Here is a 17,904-nt window from a genome sequence, read left to right as displayed (position 1 = left end):
ATCAAATTGCCAGCATCATCTGGATCATCAAAAAAGTAAAAGAGTTCCAGAAAAAGATCTATTTCTGCTTTATTGACTATGCCAAAGCCTTTGACTGTGTGGATCACAATAAACTGTGGACAATTCTGAAAGTGATGGGAATACCAGACCACCTGACCTGCCTTTTGAGAAACCTATGTGTAGGTCAGGAAGGAACAGTTAGAACTGAACATGGAACAACAGACTGGTTCCAAATAGGAAAAGGAGTACGTCAAGGCTGTACATTGTCACCCTGCTTATTTAACTTCTATGCAGAGTACATAATGAGAAACGCTGGGCTGGAAGAAGCACAAGCTGGAATCAAGATTGCCAGGAGAAATATCAATAACCTCAGAAATGCAAATGACACCACCCTTATGGCAGAAAGTGAAGAGGAACTAAAGAGCCTCTTGATGAAAGTGAAAGTGGAGAGTGAAAAAGTTGGCTTAAAGCTCAACATTCAGAAAATGAATATATGGCATCCACTCCCATCACTTCATGGGAAATAGATGGAGAAACAGTGGAAACAGTGTCAGACTTTATTTTTGGGGAGGCTCCATAATCACTGCAGATGGTGACTGCAGCCATGAAATTAAAAGACGCTTACTCCTTGGAAGGAAAGTTATGACCAACCTAGATAGCATATTAAAAAGCAAAGAGATTACTTTGCCCACAAAGTTTCATGTGCTGCTGCTGCTAAGTCGCTTCAGTAGTGTCCGACTCTGTGCGACCCCATAGATGGAAGCCCACCTGGCTTCCCCATCCCTGGGATTCTCCAGGCAAGAACACTGGAGTGGGTTGCCATTTCCTTCTCCAATGCATGAAAGTGAGAAGTGAAAGTGAAGTCACTCAGTCGTGTCCGACTCAGCAACCTCTTGGACTGCGGCCCACCAGGCTCCTCGGCCCATGAGATTTTCCAGGCAAGAGTACTGGAGTGGGGTGCCATTGCCTTCTCCGAAAGTTTTGTATAGTCAAGGCTATATTTTTTCCAGTGGTCATGTATGGATGTGAGATTTGGACTATAAAGAAACCTGAGCACTGAAAAATTGATGCTTTTGAGCTGTGGTGTTGGAGAAGACTCTTGAGAGTCCCTTGGACTGCAAGGAGATCAAAGCAGTCCATCCTAAAGGAGGTCAGTCCTCGGTTTTTTAATTGGAAGGACTGATGCTGAAGCTGAAACTCCAATACTTTGGCCACCTCATGCAAAGACTTGACTCACTGGAAAAGACCCTGATGCTGGGAGGAACTGGGGGCAGAAGGGGACGACAGAGGATCAGATGGCTTCATGGCATCACCGACTCGATGAACATGAGTTTGGGTAAACTCTGGGAGTTGGTGATGGATGGACAGGGATCCCTGGTGTGCTTCAATTAATGGGGTTGCAAAGAGTCGGACATGACTGAGTGACTGAACTGTACTGAACTGAACTGAATAATTAGTAATGTTAAACATCTTTTCATGCACCAGGTTGACCATTTACAAGTCTTCTTTCAAAAAAAAAAAAAAATATATATATATATATATTCAGATCCTCTGCCCATTTTAAAAATCAGGTTGTTTGATTCTTTTTTTGTTGGTTGGGATGAATTATTTGTATATTTTAGATATTATCCCCTCGTGGGATATATGATTTGCAAATATCATCTCTCATTTACTAGGTTGCATTTTCATTTAGCTGATGGCTTTCTTTTTGTTGTGAAGAAGCATTTTAGTTCAATGTAATCCCATTTATGTATTTTTACTTTTGTTTCCCTTGCCTTTTTTTCTTCTAATAGTTTTATTGTTTTAGGTCTTACATTCAATTCTTTAATCCATTCTGGTTAATTTACGTTTATGGTATATGATAGAGGTCTAGATTCATTCATTCGCATATAGCTATTCAGGTTCCCCAACACCATTTATTAAAGACACTTTCCTTTTTTCATTGTGTGTTATTTGCTGTTTTCTCTGAAATTAATTGTACATATTTGTGTGGGTTTATTCCTGGGCTTTAAATTATGTTCCATCTTTTTTTCCTGACAGTGCCATGCTGTTTTGATTACTATTGGTTTGTAGTGTAATTTGAAACCAGAGAATGTGATTCTTACTTCCCATGGTTTGCTTTTTTTAAGTAGGATTGCTTTGGATGTTCAGAGTTATTGTGGCTCCATATAAATTTTAGGATTTTTAAATTCTATTTCTGTGAATAATGTCATTAGAATTTTGATAGTATTGTATTGAATATGTAAATTGTCTTACATACTATAAACCTTTTTTTTATTGGAGAAGGAAATGGCAATCCACTCCAGTATTCTTGCCTGGAATATCCCATGGACAGAGGAGCCTGGTGCTCTGTAGTCCATGGGGTCACAAGAGTTGGACTAAACCACCACTGACAACTCTTCCAATACGTGGGCATGAACTATCTTCCCATTGTGTGTTTTTTCAATTTTTTTCATTGATAGTTTATAATTTTCAGTTTATGGGTCTTTTACCTTCTTGGTTACGTTTATTCGTATTTTATTCTTTATATTATGGTTTTAAATGGGAACATTTTCATAAATTTATTTCTGCTCGTTCGTTGTTAGCATAGAAAAATAATAAATGCCTGTGTAGTTATTTTGCATGTTTTATCTTTATTGCAGTACTTTACTATTTCTAATAGTTTGTTAGTATCTTTAGGGCTTTTCATAAATAAAAATGCTGTCCACATATTGTGACAGTTTGACTTCTTCCTCTCCAATTTGAATGACTTTTTTCCCTTTTTCTCATCTAATTGCTCTGGCTAGAACTTTCAATATTATGTTGAGCAGAAGTGGAGAGAGTGGGCATCTTGTCTTTTCCTGATCTTAAAGGGGCAGCTTTCAGTATTTCATCCTTGACTATGATGTTAGCTGTAGGTCTGTCCTATATGATCTTTATTATGTTGAAATATATTTCTTCTCTGCCCATTTTATAGAGAGTGTTTTATAATAAATATGTATTGAATCTTTTCAAATGCTTTTTTTTTTTTTTGCATCTACTTAAATGATCGTATGGTTTTTTGATCCTTCATTTTGTTAATATGGTGTATCAATGGCAACCCACTCTAGTATTCTTGCTGGAATACCCCACGGATGGAGGAGTCTTGTAGGTTGCAGTCCATGGGGTCACAAAGAGTCAGACACGACTGAGCAACTTCCCTCACATAAGTTTTGCATGTATTGATGTGTATTGAACTATACTTTCATCCCTGGAATAAATCACATTTGATTATGTTTTATGATCCTTTTATTTTACTGTTGCATTTGGCTTGCTAATATTTTGTTGATTTCTTACGTTTAGAATTATCAGAGATATAAGCCAGGAATTTTCTTTTTTTAAGTATCTCTATCTGGCTTTGTTATGATAATGTTGGCCTCATAAAATGAATTATAATGCATTTCCACCTCTTTCAGTTTTTTCAAAGAGTATAAGGAGGATAGATATTAAATCATCTTTGAATGTTTAATTTAATTCAGCAATGAAACTGTTACTGAAATTTTTTGGGGGGGAAGGAGGGTGAATTTTTCATTACCATTTCAATCTCCTTACTAGTGATTGATCTATCCAGAATTTCTATTTCTTTATAATTTTGTCTTGGGATGTTTTATGATTTAAAGAATTTATCAGTTTCTTTTAGGTTATCCAAATTGTTGGGGGTGTGCGTGTGTGTGTGTGTTAGTAGCTCAGTTGTGTCCGACTCTTTTGAGACCTCGTGGACTATAGCCTGCCAGGTGCCTCTGTTCATGGAATTTCCCAGGCAAGAACACTGGAGTGGGTTGCCATTCCCTTCTCCAGGAGATCTTCCTGACCCAAGAATAGAACCCAACTCCTGAATTGCAGGCAGATTCTGTACTGTCTGAGTCACCAGGTTGGATGTTTGTTGGTATATAATTATTTATAATACTCACCTATGAACCTTTGTATTTCTGTGGTATCTGATGTAATTTCTCCTGTTTTGTTTCTGATTTTATTTATATGTCTTATATGTCTTGCCTTTTTTTCTCAGTTATTCTAGCTAAGGTTTGCCAATTTTGTTTGTCTTTAATCAAAAAGCTCTTAAGTTTAATGATTGTTTTCTATTATCATTTTGGTCTCCATTATAATGATTTCTACTCTGATTTTTATTATATCCTTCCTTTTACCAACCTGGAGTCTAATTATTTCTTTTTTCCTATTTCATTTAGATGTGACATTAAATTGATATTTGAGATTTTTCTTGGGTTTGAGGCAGGACTGTATTTCTGTAAACATCCTTCTTATACTCCTTTGGCTGTATCCCATAGCTTTTGGGATGTTATACTTTCATTTTTGTTTGTCATCTGGTGTTTTTTAATTTCTCTTTTGATTTCTTCACTGACCCAATAGCTGTTCACTAGCATTTTGCTTAGTGTCCACCTGTTGGTGATTTTTCCTGCTTTTTCCCTTACAGTTTATTTCTGCTTTCATACTGCTGTGATCAGAACAGATGTGTGTTATGATGTCAATTTTCTTAAACTTACTGACATTTATTTTGTGTTCCCAGAATATTGTCTATCATTGAGAATGTTTAATGCACACTTGATAAAACTGTATACACTGATGCATTTGGATAGAATGTTCTGTATACATCTGTTAAGTTCATCTTGTCTAATGTGTCAAATAAAACTGGTGTTTCATTGTTCATTTTCTGTCCAGATCATATGTCCATTGTTGTAAGTAGGAATGCTAAATCTCCTTTTAGGTTTGGTAGTATTTGCTTTATATATTTTAATGTTCCTATTTAGGTGAATATATATTAAATAAAGAACTATTGTGTCTTCTTTTATGAATTGTCCCCTTTGTCATTATATAATGTTCATTTTTGTCTCTTATTACCTTATTTTTTTTTTTGACTTAAGGTCTATCTTGTCCCATATGAATCTGATTACACCCACTTTCTTTGGGCTGCCATTTGCTTGGAGAACCATCTTTCCTCCCTTCCCTTTGAGCTTATGTTTATTTTTAGTGATGATATGCTTCTCCTCAAGGGTAAAAACTGGGTCTTGTTTTTTAATCCATCCAGCCATTCTGTATCTTTTGATTATTGAATCAATCTGCTTATATTCAGGATGTCTATTGACAAATTAGGATGCAGTATTCCTGTTCCTGAGTATATATCTAAAAAAAACCCCAATAATTTTAAAAGTTAGATGCACTCCAACATTCATAGCAGCATTATTTACAATAGCTAAGATGAGCCAACCAAAGTTTCTATTAATACATGAATGGATAAAGAAAATATAGCATATATATATGCTATACATAATACTCTATATACAATTATACCATATGTTAATTATTATATAATTATGTATAAATATACAATAAATATAATTGTGATTATAATAGATATAAATTTTGTACTAATAATTCTACAATATATATAATGGAATATTCAGTTGAGTTCAGTTCAGACGCTCAGTGGTATCCAACTCTTTGTGACCCCATGAATTGCAGAACGCCAGGCCTCCCTATCCATCACTGACTCCCGGAATCTACTCAAACTCATGTTCATCAAGTAGGTGATGTCATCCAGCCATTTCATCCTCTGCCGTCCCCTTCTTTTCCTGCTCCCAATCCCTTCCAGCATCAGGGTCCTTTCCAATGAGTCAACTCTTCACATGAGGTGGCCAAAGTACTGAAGTTTCAGCTTCAGCATCAGTCCTTCCAATGAACACCCAGGACTGATCTCCTTTAGGATGGACTGCTTGAAACTCCTTACAGTCCAAGGGACTCTCAAGAGTCTTCTCCAACACCACAGTTCAAAAGCATCAATTCTTCAGCACCCACCTTCCTTCACAGTCCAACTCTCACATCCATACATGACTACTGGAAAAAACATAGCCTTGACTAGATGGACCTTTGTTGGCAAAGTAATTCTCTGCTTTTGAATATGCTATCTAGGTTGGTCATAACTTTCCTTCCAAGAAATAAGTGCCTTTTAATTTCATGGCTGCAGTCACCATCTGAAGTGATTTTGGAGCCAAAAGAATAAAGTCAGCTACTGTTTCCACTGTTTCCCCATCTATTTGCCATGAAGTGATGGGAACAGATGCCATGATATTTGTTTTCTGAATGTTGAGCTTTAAGCCAACTTTTTCACTCTCTTGTTTCACTTTCATCAAGAGGCTTTTTAGTTCCTCTTCACTTTCTCCCTTAAGAGTGATATCATCTGCATATCTGAGGTAATTGATATTTCTCCTAGCAATCTTGATTCCAGCTTGTGCTTCTTCCAGCCCAGCATTTCTCATGATGTACTCTGCATAGAAGTTAAATAAGCAGGGTGACAATATACAACCTTGACGTACTCCTTTTCCTATTTGTAACTCGTCTGTTGTTCCATGTCCAGTTCTAACTGTTGCTTCCTGACCTGCATATAAGTTTCTCAAGAGGCAGGTCAGGTGGTCTGGTATTCCCATCTCTTTCAGAATTTTCCACAGTTTATTGTGATCCACACATTCAAAAGCTTTGGCATAGCCAATAAAGCAGAAATAGAAGTTTTTCTGGAACTCTCTTGCTTTTTCGACGATCCAGCGGACGTTGGCAATTTGATCTCTGGTTCCTCTGCCTTTTCTAAAACCAGCTTGAACATCTGGAAGTTCACAGTTCACATATATTGCTGCTGCTGCTGCTGCTGCTGCTAAGTTGCTTCAGTTGTGTCCAACTCTTCGTGACCCCATGGATATTACTCAGTAATAAAAAAAGAATGAAATTCGTCATTTGCAACAATATGGTTGGACCTAAAGAATGCTTAGTAACGTAGGTCAGACAGAGAAAGACAAATACTGTCTATTCCTTACATTTGAATCTAAAAAAGTAATAACGATGAATGTTTCTGATACAACTGAAAGTGAAAGTGAAGTCACTCAGTCGTGTAGCCTACCAGGCTCCTCGGTCCATGGGATTTTCCAGGCATAAATACTGGAGTGGGTTGCCATTTCCTTCTCCAGTGGATCTTTCCAACGTAGGGATCAAATGGGTATGGTAGGGGTCAAACCCGGGTATGCCGCATTGTAGGCAGACGCTTTTTACTATTTGAGCTACCAGGGACGCTGGTATGATACAACTGAAATAGCCTTTAAATACAAAAGCAAACTATTGGATACCAATGAGAAGAAGCAAGTGGGGAGGAATAAGATAGTAGTATAGGATTAAGAGCTACAAACCACTATGGAGAAAATAAATAAGCACCAAAGATGTATTGTACAGCACAGGGAGATATAGCTATTATTTTATAAGAACTTTAGTGTTATAAAAATATTGAACCACTATGCTCTACACTTGAAACTAATATAATACTGTAACTCAACAATAATTAAATGAAAAAGGACTATCAAACTATAAATTCATTTATACAATAATCATTAAAAACAAATTTTTAGCCTGGCTGCTGGATAAAATATGGTCTCTTACTTTCAAATACTTATCATCTAACACAAGAGACATAAAACTGTGATTCAGGTTGACAATCACTAATTATAGTCATGTTAGTAAGAAAGAAGAAATATATAAGAATACTTAAAACTACCTGAGGTGTTTGTTGTTCTGCTTTTGAAAGTTATTACTGATTGCTAATTTTCTCACCTTAACTGGAGTTTGAGCTAGAAAAGGGACTGAAAAATACAAATTAGGCCATTTATTATTAAAATCAAGTATAGAAACTATTTCTCTAGAAACTAAAACTTCATTGCAATTGGATAATTTTTGTATTTTGTCAATAGTCTTATTTCTAATGCTGGATTTATACATGGGGTGCATCAGAAAATAATGTTATAATTATTTCAAGCAAGAGATTATTTGAAACATATTAAAAATGGCAAGAATTTCTCCTCCTTTTCCCCCTCCACTTACTCTATCCATTCAGTTCAGTTCAGTTGCTTAGTTGTTTCTGACTCTTTGAGACCCAAGGACTGCAGCAGGCCAGGCTTCCCTATCCATCACCAGTACCCAGGGCCTCCTCAAACTCATGTCCACTGCGCCAGTGATGCCATCCAGTCATTTCATCCTCTGTCGTCCCCTTCTCCTCACACCTTCAATCTTTCCCAGCATCAGAGTCTTTTCCAATGAGCTGGTTCTTCACATCAGGTGGCCAAAATATTGGAGTTTCAGCTTCAGCATCAATCCTTCCAATGAATATACAGGACTGATTTGCTTTAGGATTGACTGGTTGGATCTCCTTGCAGTCCAAGGAACTCTCAAGAGTCTTCTCTAATACCACAGTTCTAAAGCATCAATTATTTGGCACTTAGCCTTCTTTACGGTCCAACCCTCACCTCCTTACATGACTACTGGAGAAACCATAGCTTTGACTAGATGGACTTTTGTTGGTAATGTCTCTGCTTTTCAATATGCTGTCTAGGTTGGTCATAGCTTTTCTTCCAAGGTGGTGGTGGTTTAGTCACTAAGTCATGTCCAACTCATGCGACCCCATGGACTGTAGCCTGTCAGACTCCTCTGTCCATGGGATTTCCCAGGCAAGATACTGGAGTGGGTTGTCATTTCTTCGAAGGAGCAAGTGTTTTTTAATTTCATGGCTACAGTCACCTCTGTAGTGATTTGGGAGCCTAAAAAACTAGAGTCTATTACTGTTTCCATTGTTCCCCCATTTATTTGACCTTAAGTAATGGGACCAGATGCCATGATCTTAGCTTTCTGAATGCTGAGTTTTAAGCCAAATTTTTCACTTTCATCAAGAAGCTCCTTAGTTCTCTTCTCTTTCTTCCATAAGAGTGGTGTCATCTGCATATCTGAAGTTATTGATATTTCTCCCAGCAATCTTGATTCCAGCTTGTGCTTCATCCAGCCAAGCATTTCTCATGATGTACTCTGCATATAAGTTAAATAAACAGGGTGACAATATACAGCCTTGATGTACTCCTTTACCTATTTGGAACCAGCCTGTTGTTCCATGTCCAGTTCTAACTGTTAGTTCTTGACCTGCACACAGATTTCTCAGGAGGCAGGTCAGGTGGTCTGATATTCCCATCTCTTGAAAAATTTTCGACAGTTTGTTGTGATCCACACAGTCAAAAGCTTTGGCATAGTCAATAAAGCAAAAATAAATTTTTTTTTCTGGAACTCTCTTGCTTTTTTGATGATCCAGGAGGCATTACCACACTTTATTTATTTTCCTTCTCCTCTCCTTACTCTCTTTCTTATTATTCTTCATCTTTTTATTTTCCCCTCAGAAGGGCAAAATATATACAAAAGAGACAGACAAAGTGATTGTAAAAAATTGGAGAATTAATGCACTAAGAAAATGTAGACAATCTAAAATTGTTGCTATAATGACCATTTCCTTCTAAATAATAAATAATTGCTTTTCTATGTTGACTGCAAATGAAATATATTTTCACTGATATTTCACAAAACCAGTGAAATATTTTTAAAGCTGGTTTGAGTGTTAGTATTCTCCAGGCAAGAATCCTGGGGAAGGTTGCCGTGTCTTCCTCCAGGGAATCTCTGCAACCCTGGAATCGAACCTATCTCTTGCATGGCAGGCAGATTCTTTACCATTTGAGCTACCAAGAAATCCAAAATACTAAACCATTGCTTTTCTATGTTCACTAGAGATGAAATATATTTTCACTGATATTTCACAAAGCCACTGTAATATTTAAAAGCCAGATTGAGTGTTCGGCCAGCCTTTATGCAAAGCAGTCTGTCCCAGCCATCTATGGTTCTTTCTGGTACTGCCATCCACAACTTTCCAGCTGTCCAACACCAGGAACTTGCCAAAGCACAGTCAGGTCTTGCCTTCCAACAAACTTCAAATACTCAACCTATTCCCATATTGTATGAACATCAGCTGGGTCAGGCATCAGGACTAGGAGGTTCTCAACTGATCGATACACATCTTCTCCAGGCTAGAGCAAATCTTACCCAGGCTTCAAGTCTTTATTCTGGACAAGTACAACAGCCTGGTCAGACAAATTTTTATAACACTGCCCAGTCACCAAGTGCTCTCCAGCAGGTTACAGTACCTTTACCAGCATCCCAGCTTTCTTTGCCTAATTTTGGATCTACAGGGCAGCCTTTAATTGCTCTGCCTCAGACTCTTCAGCCCCCATTACAGCATACTGCCCCACAAGCACAGGCCCAGAGCATGAGTCGTACTGCACAAGTAAGCCAGCCTTTCAGGGGATTGATCCCTGCTGGAACACAGCATAGCATGATTGCAACCACAGGAAAAATGTCTGAAATGGAACTAAAAGCCTTTGGAAGTGGCATTGATATAAAACCAGGCACTCCTCCAATCAGTGGCAGAAGCACCACACCAACATCTAGTCCTTTCTGGCAAAGCAGAGAGCAGAGGTTCTTCAGTCCACGCAATGGTTCTTCTCTGAATAGCAACAGAACAAACAGATAGAAGGCAAAGCCCAGAAAGTGGACAGTGACTCAAGTAAACCTCCTGAAACCCTGACCGACCCTCCTGGTGTCTGTCAGGAAAAAGTAGAAGAAAAGCCACCCCCTGCACCCACCATAGCCACCAAACCTATTAGAACTGGACCAATCAAACCTCGGGCGATCAAAACCGAAGAAACAAAATCTTAAAGGCTGTGGGTTATTGCAGGGGGAAGAGGAAGGGAGAGGGGAAAGAGGGAGAATGCAGTTAGACAATGCCGTCAGCCAAAGGGGCAAAGTGGTCTCTGACACTATCCTGTCCAGAGCCTGGAGGTGCGCAAGGGACATAGGAGCGATTTACACTGACACGCAGCTGCTGCACCCGTAAATGAGGCTTTGCCAGCTTGCACCTACTGTATAACATGCACTCAGTTGACGGCCATGCATCTTCAGCCAGAATTTGCACATGAATACGTGCACACATTCCTGAGTGCATATAATGTAGAACTAAAATCCTTATGGTTAGATGAAACACCAGAAATATGAGGGAAAAAACACCACAGAGGAATAGCTCAGCCTGAACAAAGTGATGGTCCCAGCTAAGACATCAGATGTGGTTTCTGTGCTCCCTCATGTTCTTGGAATATGGTTAGAGCATTTATGGGCTTGGTGGTGAAGAACAGAAGATAACTGGTGCTGGATAGAGGAGCCTTATTTTTTATTATAGCAGCTTGCTATTTTTGTAACATGGTGATTGAGTTGAACACAATCAAAGTACAGTAACTGATCTCCCCTTCTTCCTGGATGAGTGAGCAGATGATGAAATACTGACTTCAACATCCTTGAACATATCCAAGTGGGCAGTGTTTGGCTACTGCTTCTGTTTGAAATGATGCTGTGTTTTGGTTGTGGCCCAAAGCTTTGAAGTGCTACTTGGTATCTCCTTTCTTCCGTGAAGCTCTTAACCATTCAGACATGATGGAGTTGGTCAAATACTACTTAGGTTGAGTCCTGCTTGCCTCTCCTCAGTCATCTTTGTATGAATCCAATGGTTGGTTTTTGTTTATTTTTTTAAACGGTTTTTAGCTGATGTTCATGAAGAGCAGTGAGTACCTGGAACTATGCCAATGAAGAAAGGAAATCCTATCTAAGAAGGTGCATTTCTGTACCAGAGCTGTGTCATAAGCATCCTTTGGGCCCTCTGCTGGAAAAGTAGAATCAAGTCTCAAATAATGCCTTTTTAATTATATCCTCTAGTATTATAGATGTAGGACAGTACTGTATCATACCTCTGTGAATGTAAAATATCTTGTACCTGCTTTATGATATGTAGTAGTGACCGTGCTTTATCAGATCTGTTTTTAATGACGTTATTCTAGAATGTTTTCTTTCCAGATGATGATTGAGAAACGTAATTAAAAAATGGTGCCAGGTACCACAACAGTAACAGAACTTTGCTGTTTTCTAAGGTTTTGTTTTTTTACTTTTTTTTTTTTAATGTAGTGTGCTGGATGTCTCTATAATTTTGTTCAGATGACTGCAGAACTTGGAAAAGCTGTTGCTGCTATTGATGCATAACATACTGCTATTGGTCTTTTTATATAAATAAATAAATCTATATATATATATACACACATATATATATATATATATATATATATATATAATTTGAATTTTTGGAAACTTTAGCTGTGCTGTCAACTTTGGAAAAAGTATCCCAGTTGTACCGTGTTGGGTTGGCATTGTACAGAAATTAACAGCCATATTGGTCTAGAAACATTAAACATAATTTTTTCCATTTGTACAGGGGTAACACACTGTATTAAATATGTAAGGTCTTATCTACATGGGTTTGATTACAGAAACTAATAAATTATTCTCTAAATAAAAAAAAAGAAAGTAGTCCTTCTTTTTACAGATAAGAAAAGAAAAGCTCAAAATATGTTATTTTTTCAATTACAAAATGAATCCCAGTGCTTCAGAGTTCACCTTTAAAAGTTAACTCTTTTTATTAAACATGATGTCCAAGGGGTAGTTCCTTGCAGCTCTCTTTTTTATATGGAGGTTTTTTTTTTTTTTTTTTAAACTAAACTTCAATTTGGGTGTTTTTTAAGATTGAAAATAAGGTAAATAATCAGATGAGTCCGTAAGAGAAATTTTGCAGAATGAGCTTCAGAAGTATGACTTACTAACGATGTAACTGAAACCCTATCCATTTCCAAATCTTATTGGTTTCATGGAGACCATAAAGGCAAATAATATCTTTTCACAGTTGCTAATCCAGCCTTTAGAAATAGGTTGAAAAAATTCATATGACATGTCATTTCAGAATGGCTCTAGTGGAACTTGAAGAAACACACAGGCAGGATTCCTACAGAGATGAGCATCTCATGGCAGGTTGGCGAAGATGACCTCAGCGCGGGTGATACCTCGCCTGTTTAAATCTCACTAGTATCAGACATATAGCTTCAGCTGTGCATGCTGAAAAGATGGTGTGGGTTTAACATAATAACAAGGTGTCTTCTCTTATTTAAAAGAACTTGCTCCCATTTCTTCTGGTTTGCTTCTATGCGTATACTTTTTACTGTTTTCCATTTTGAAAAATAAAAGTTTTAATATATTCTGTAGAGTAAAGCGTTCAAAATGCAGATAGGAGAGGTTTATATTTTGTACTTTACTTTCAGCTGTAAAAATATATCTTTCTATGCAAGTGCAGATCCAAGTGTCAGGGCCTAAAAGTCATACAATTTGGCCATCTTCTTTTAGGAAAAAAGACAGATACTGTGAGGATGTAATTGCCTAGGAAACTGAATGTTTATTTAGACTGGGAAAAGGTGAGCCTTAGAAGAAGCTTATGAAAGGAAGAAGCCAGAAAATTAAATTTTCATGAGCTAACTGGTAAATGTATCTCTATTTAGTTGATTTTTTCCCTTGCAAAAAACAATGAATAGTGAGTGTGTTCAATCATACTGTTTCATGGTTAATAACCCCTTAATATGGAAGTGTACATTTAAAATCTTAAAGGTATTAGTGTCCTCAAATTATTCATTTTATACTGCCCTTGGAGATGCCAGCAAATGTAAATATTAATAGATTTACTAACTTCTATACATTTTCTACTGTGGAAAATACATAAGGTAGTAATTAATTTGAACAAAAAATTAAAAAATTCTGATGTACTTATTTTGTCAGATTTTTTACAAGAAACTGTACCCAATTGGGCTAATAATTTTTTAACATATACTCCCTTTTCACTTTTAGAATAAGTAGAAATTTAAAAATTAATTTTATCCTTAGATATGTAGGTTTATCTTACAGTTGTTAGCTGAGCAAAGCAAAGCTTGCCTGCTTTCATTTTAAAAGAATCTGCAATACTTGAAAGTTTCATGCTGTGCAAATCTGAAAAGTATCAACAAGAATTTTCCTCTGAGTACTGAAATATATTATTTCCAAATTATGAAGTAAAAATAATTATTTAGTTTGAAATTTCAGCTGTAGAGAAATAGATTGTGCAACCAGGTCTCTCTATTATAAGAATTGCCTATACCACCACAAATCCAAATTTTCCCTATTAAAAAGGCAAAAGGATTAACTACTATTGAGTTTGAAATTTACTATTTAGTTTGAAATTTCAGCTGTAGAGAAATAGATTGTGCAACCAGGTCTCTCTGTTATAAGAATTGCCTATACCACCACAAATTCAAAGTTTCCCTATTAAAAAAGCAAAAGGATTAACTACTATTGAAAAAATAAATCCTCTGTTTAAGGATGGAGAGATGGCTTTTTAACCTATAGTCTTTGTTGTTGTGGTGGCTGACTTTTCTCACCTCCTTTAAAGTAAATTATAAAATATTTCAACTCCTTGAAAGTAAATTATAAAATATTTCACATTATATTGTTCTAAACGATATAAATAGAACTAAAATATCATCACATATATGAATACATTTTTGGTGTTAAAAGTAGTTCCCAGATAGTTTTTAGATGTTTATATGTCAGGATGTTTTTTTCCACCAAATATATTCAAATAATCACCTGCATTATCATTACTGGATGGTTTTGTTATACTAGTGGTGCCAAAATCTGCTTCCAGCCCAGTGAACTAGAATCTTTGAGGGTGGATCTCATATCTACATTTTTTTAAATAAGATATTCAGGGAACAATTTTGCACACTGAAGTTTATGAACCACCATTAAAAGTATAACCTTCTTGCATTTTATTAGTCAACATTTAAATATAATAATTTAACTATTTATTACATTTGGCTACAGATAATGAAATGTGATGGCAATCTTAGTTTAAAAAAAAAAAGTCTTTACCAAATTGCTATATATATTTGCCAAGCTCCTATCTTTATATTCTAATATAGATTTTAGAGAACTTCAAGAATCTTTATCACTTATATATTTGAATATAGAATCCAACAATCACATTAAACTTACTTTTTCAAGTGTTGGAGCCAGTATTAACTTAATATTAATTACTTAAAAAATATGAAAATCCCATAATTCCTATTCTATAAACTGATTAAGTTAATATTACCATAAGAGAGCTAGCATCATGATTTCTAGACAAGCAGACGTAAGATGTAATATTTGACAAAACCTGCCAGGTTTTGACAACAAATTTGCTGTGTAATTTAGGAGAAAATTAAGTTTTGAGTTAGTTTATGTGAACTATTAGTTTATTTGCCCAATGATAAAACCACAAAGATATTATTAGAGTACTATTTTAATACTCGTTAGGCATGTTCAAAATTAACTGCAAATAATTATGATTCATATAGAACTCAAGGAAACATGTATTTTCTTACCCATCCACATATTATTAATCTCTCATTTCTGTTTCTATTTTGCCCTTGGCACTATTAGAGTTAATGTAGACCAAAGATAAAAGTAACCTAAAGGTTATTCAATCACAGACACACATAGATCTGAAACATGAGGAGAGCAGTGACCTCCAGGTGGGATGCGGTTCCCACGCCAACAGCCAGAAGCAGCACTGGGTGCTTTCTGACAGTTTTAGCCCAGTGTATTCTGTCCTACTCCAGACCCTGGACACCCTTCCTTGGCCAGAGTGACTGCTTCTAGAAAGTAATTTTGGATTGAATTAGAGCTTTCTGAGACAGACAAAACATACTTTACAGTAGGCAAATTGAATTTCTCTGGTTCAGTGACTTGCTGTGCCACGGCGCCTCTCAAGAAGATTTTCACATTATTGAGAGCTGGTAGATTTCCTTGTAAAATAGCCATAGGCAGCACACACATACTACACAGCCGACTCTTTGTCTGCCATTTCTCCCAGAAATATTTCTATCTTTCTTTCACACACATACAAAACTATTTAAATGAAGCATACAAAGAGATGACATGCTATTGTCTCTGTCTTTGAAAAGAGTACATTTCAAGTGGTTAGTAATTCATGAAGAGGTCTCGACGGAAAGGCTTAGTTCAGTACCTGGCATTGTGGAAATTCAAAATATCTTTAATAGAGTGAAATGGAAGGAATATTTACTTATCTCTCACACAGCTATGAATGGAGAATTGGAAATATTTGCAATGATTTGATTAGGAATACTATGTGGTACTGAGCTGTTAGAGAGAACTATCTATCCTTTAGTTTGCAATGAAATGAGCCTTTCCTCTTTTGTGTTTTTTTTTTTTTTTCCTTTAGAATATTCCTAAAAATTTTAGGGTAATAACTTATAACAAAAATTTTACTTTCTAAATATTTTTGTTCAAAGGACAGCAGACTTTTCTGTTGAGTATTCAACATGTACAGGTATAAATAGAGAGCAATCGGGTACATTAGTACTGGAGGAATTGGCAATACTCATAAATAATTCCATACATTTCAAGTTTCACAGTTTACTCAGAATTATTTTTATGATTAAAATAATTCATCATACAAGAAACAACTATTCTAATAGACAGAAAAACCATTTTTTTTTTACTTAATTTGTTGGTGATGTTGTCTTTACTGCTGAAGGACATCATCTTGTTGACAGTTTTGCAGTCACATTAGGAAAAGTATGTCTATGAATTTTTGTATATGACATGAAATGCTGCAGTTCAATTTATACCACTGTTTCCTACACATAATGTCATTTTACACATCCCAGGTAAAATTTCATGCTTGGAAAGAAAAAAAAAAAAGAAAAGTCAGGGTCATTAGGCAATGAGGGACATTCACTGTGACATGGGGGAGAAGATTCTATTTAACCAGAACACGCAGCATTCTCTGTGGCGTTTCTTCACTCAGAGATCCCTTGGGCTTGGAGCCCTAGGAACAGATGTGATCTCAAGCCTGATCTAAAGAGAACAGAGCCATGGGCAGCAACACCTCCCTCCATCAGGGAGGGAGCTTCTGCCAGGAGCAGCTTTCTCACCAGGAGGACCCCAGACCCCTTGCCAAATTAGAATCTGCCTAGTGAGAATCAATGGGCATAAAATCTCCAGTGACTTGGTGCCTGCTCGCTAAGCGAACTAGAAAGCACATGTGAAGAATTCACAAAAGGGCTTGCATGTGTGTGCCTTGGCCATTGGAGGAGAGGGAGAGAATCTGACTGGCTTTCTTCCTGAAAGCACTTACTCAGGGCCTGCTATAGTGTTCAAAACCTCTGGCAAAACTCGGATATCTAGAACATGTGGGTTGGGAGGGTGGAGACCATGCACATTTTCTTTAATTCTGTTTGTCTCAATAGTTTGATGTGACTTTGTTTTGGAGGCAGGACCAGCAAAACCATCTGGTTTCTATTTTACTTTTCTTTTTTTTTTTCGTTTAAAATTATAAATAAGACCTTAGGAAGAAATCTGAATGCAGACTGTAATAATGTTTAATATGTCCAGCAAGATTTAAAAAGGATTCCATAAATAAAAACATTCAATAAGATTTATCGCAGATATGTTTTTAACCCTCAGTTTAAAGAATAAGTAATTCAACATTTGGGAGTTTGCCCTAAATTCTGAAGACTTTAGTATATTGCAAAATTAAAAGTGACGCAAGGAACTTGAAAGTAATAAATGTATTGATAGATTATACCACATAATGCTGTGAATGCATATCTGTTACCCGGTTTGCTGGCATCTTAGATGACACTCTGTCAGAAAGAATAGCTTGAACAGTTTATTTTGTTTTGTTTCAACAGCTTCGAGATTCCATGCATTGGCCAATTTAACAGCAAAAGTTACATGTTTACTGCCATATGAATCCATTATTTAGAACATTCTTGCTGAAAAATATCATAGCGACACCTCCATTTTAATGGGACAGTGCAAAGATACCCTGGAGAATCAATTATGATGAAGGCCTATGAAAGCTGTTTTGCTTTTCATTATTTTATAGGGCTAGGAGCACAGTTGATGAGGTAATGAGATCTGAAACTTTTCCAATACTTCTCAGGGAAAAATAGAATAAAATTCAGTTGGATCAGAAGAATTGCAGAGGAGTTGGTAAGTTGAAAATGTTGGTCTCTACAACTCTGCAAACCTAGAAGGAGCCTGGTGTTCTGCCATATTAAC

Source organism: Bos taurus, chromosome 7, assembly GCF_002263795.3.
Source record: "Bos taurus isolate L1 Dominette 01449 registration number 42190680 breed Hereford chromosome 7, ARS-UCD2.0, whole genome shotgun sequence".
Lineage (NCBI taxonomy): Eukaryota > Metazoa > Chordata > Mammalia > Artiodactyla > Bovidae > Bos > Bos taurus.
This window is presented reverse-complemented; position numbering follows the sequence as displayed.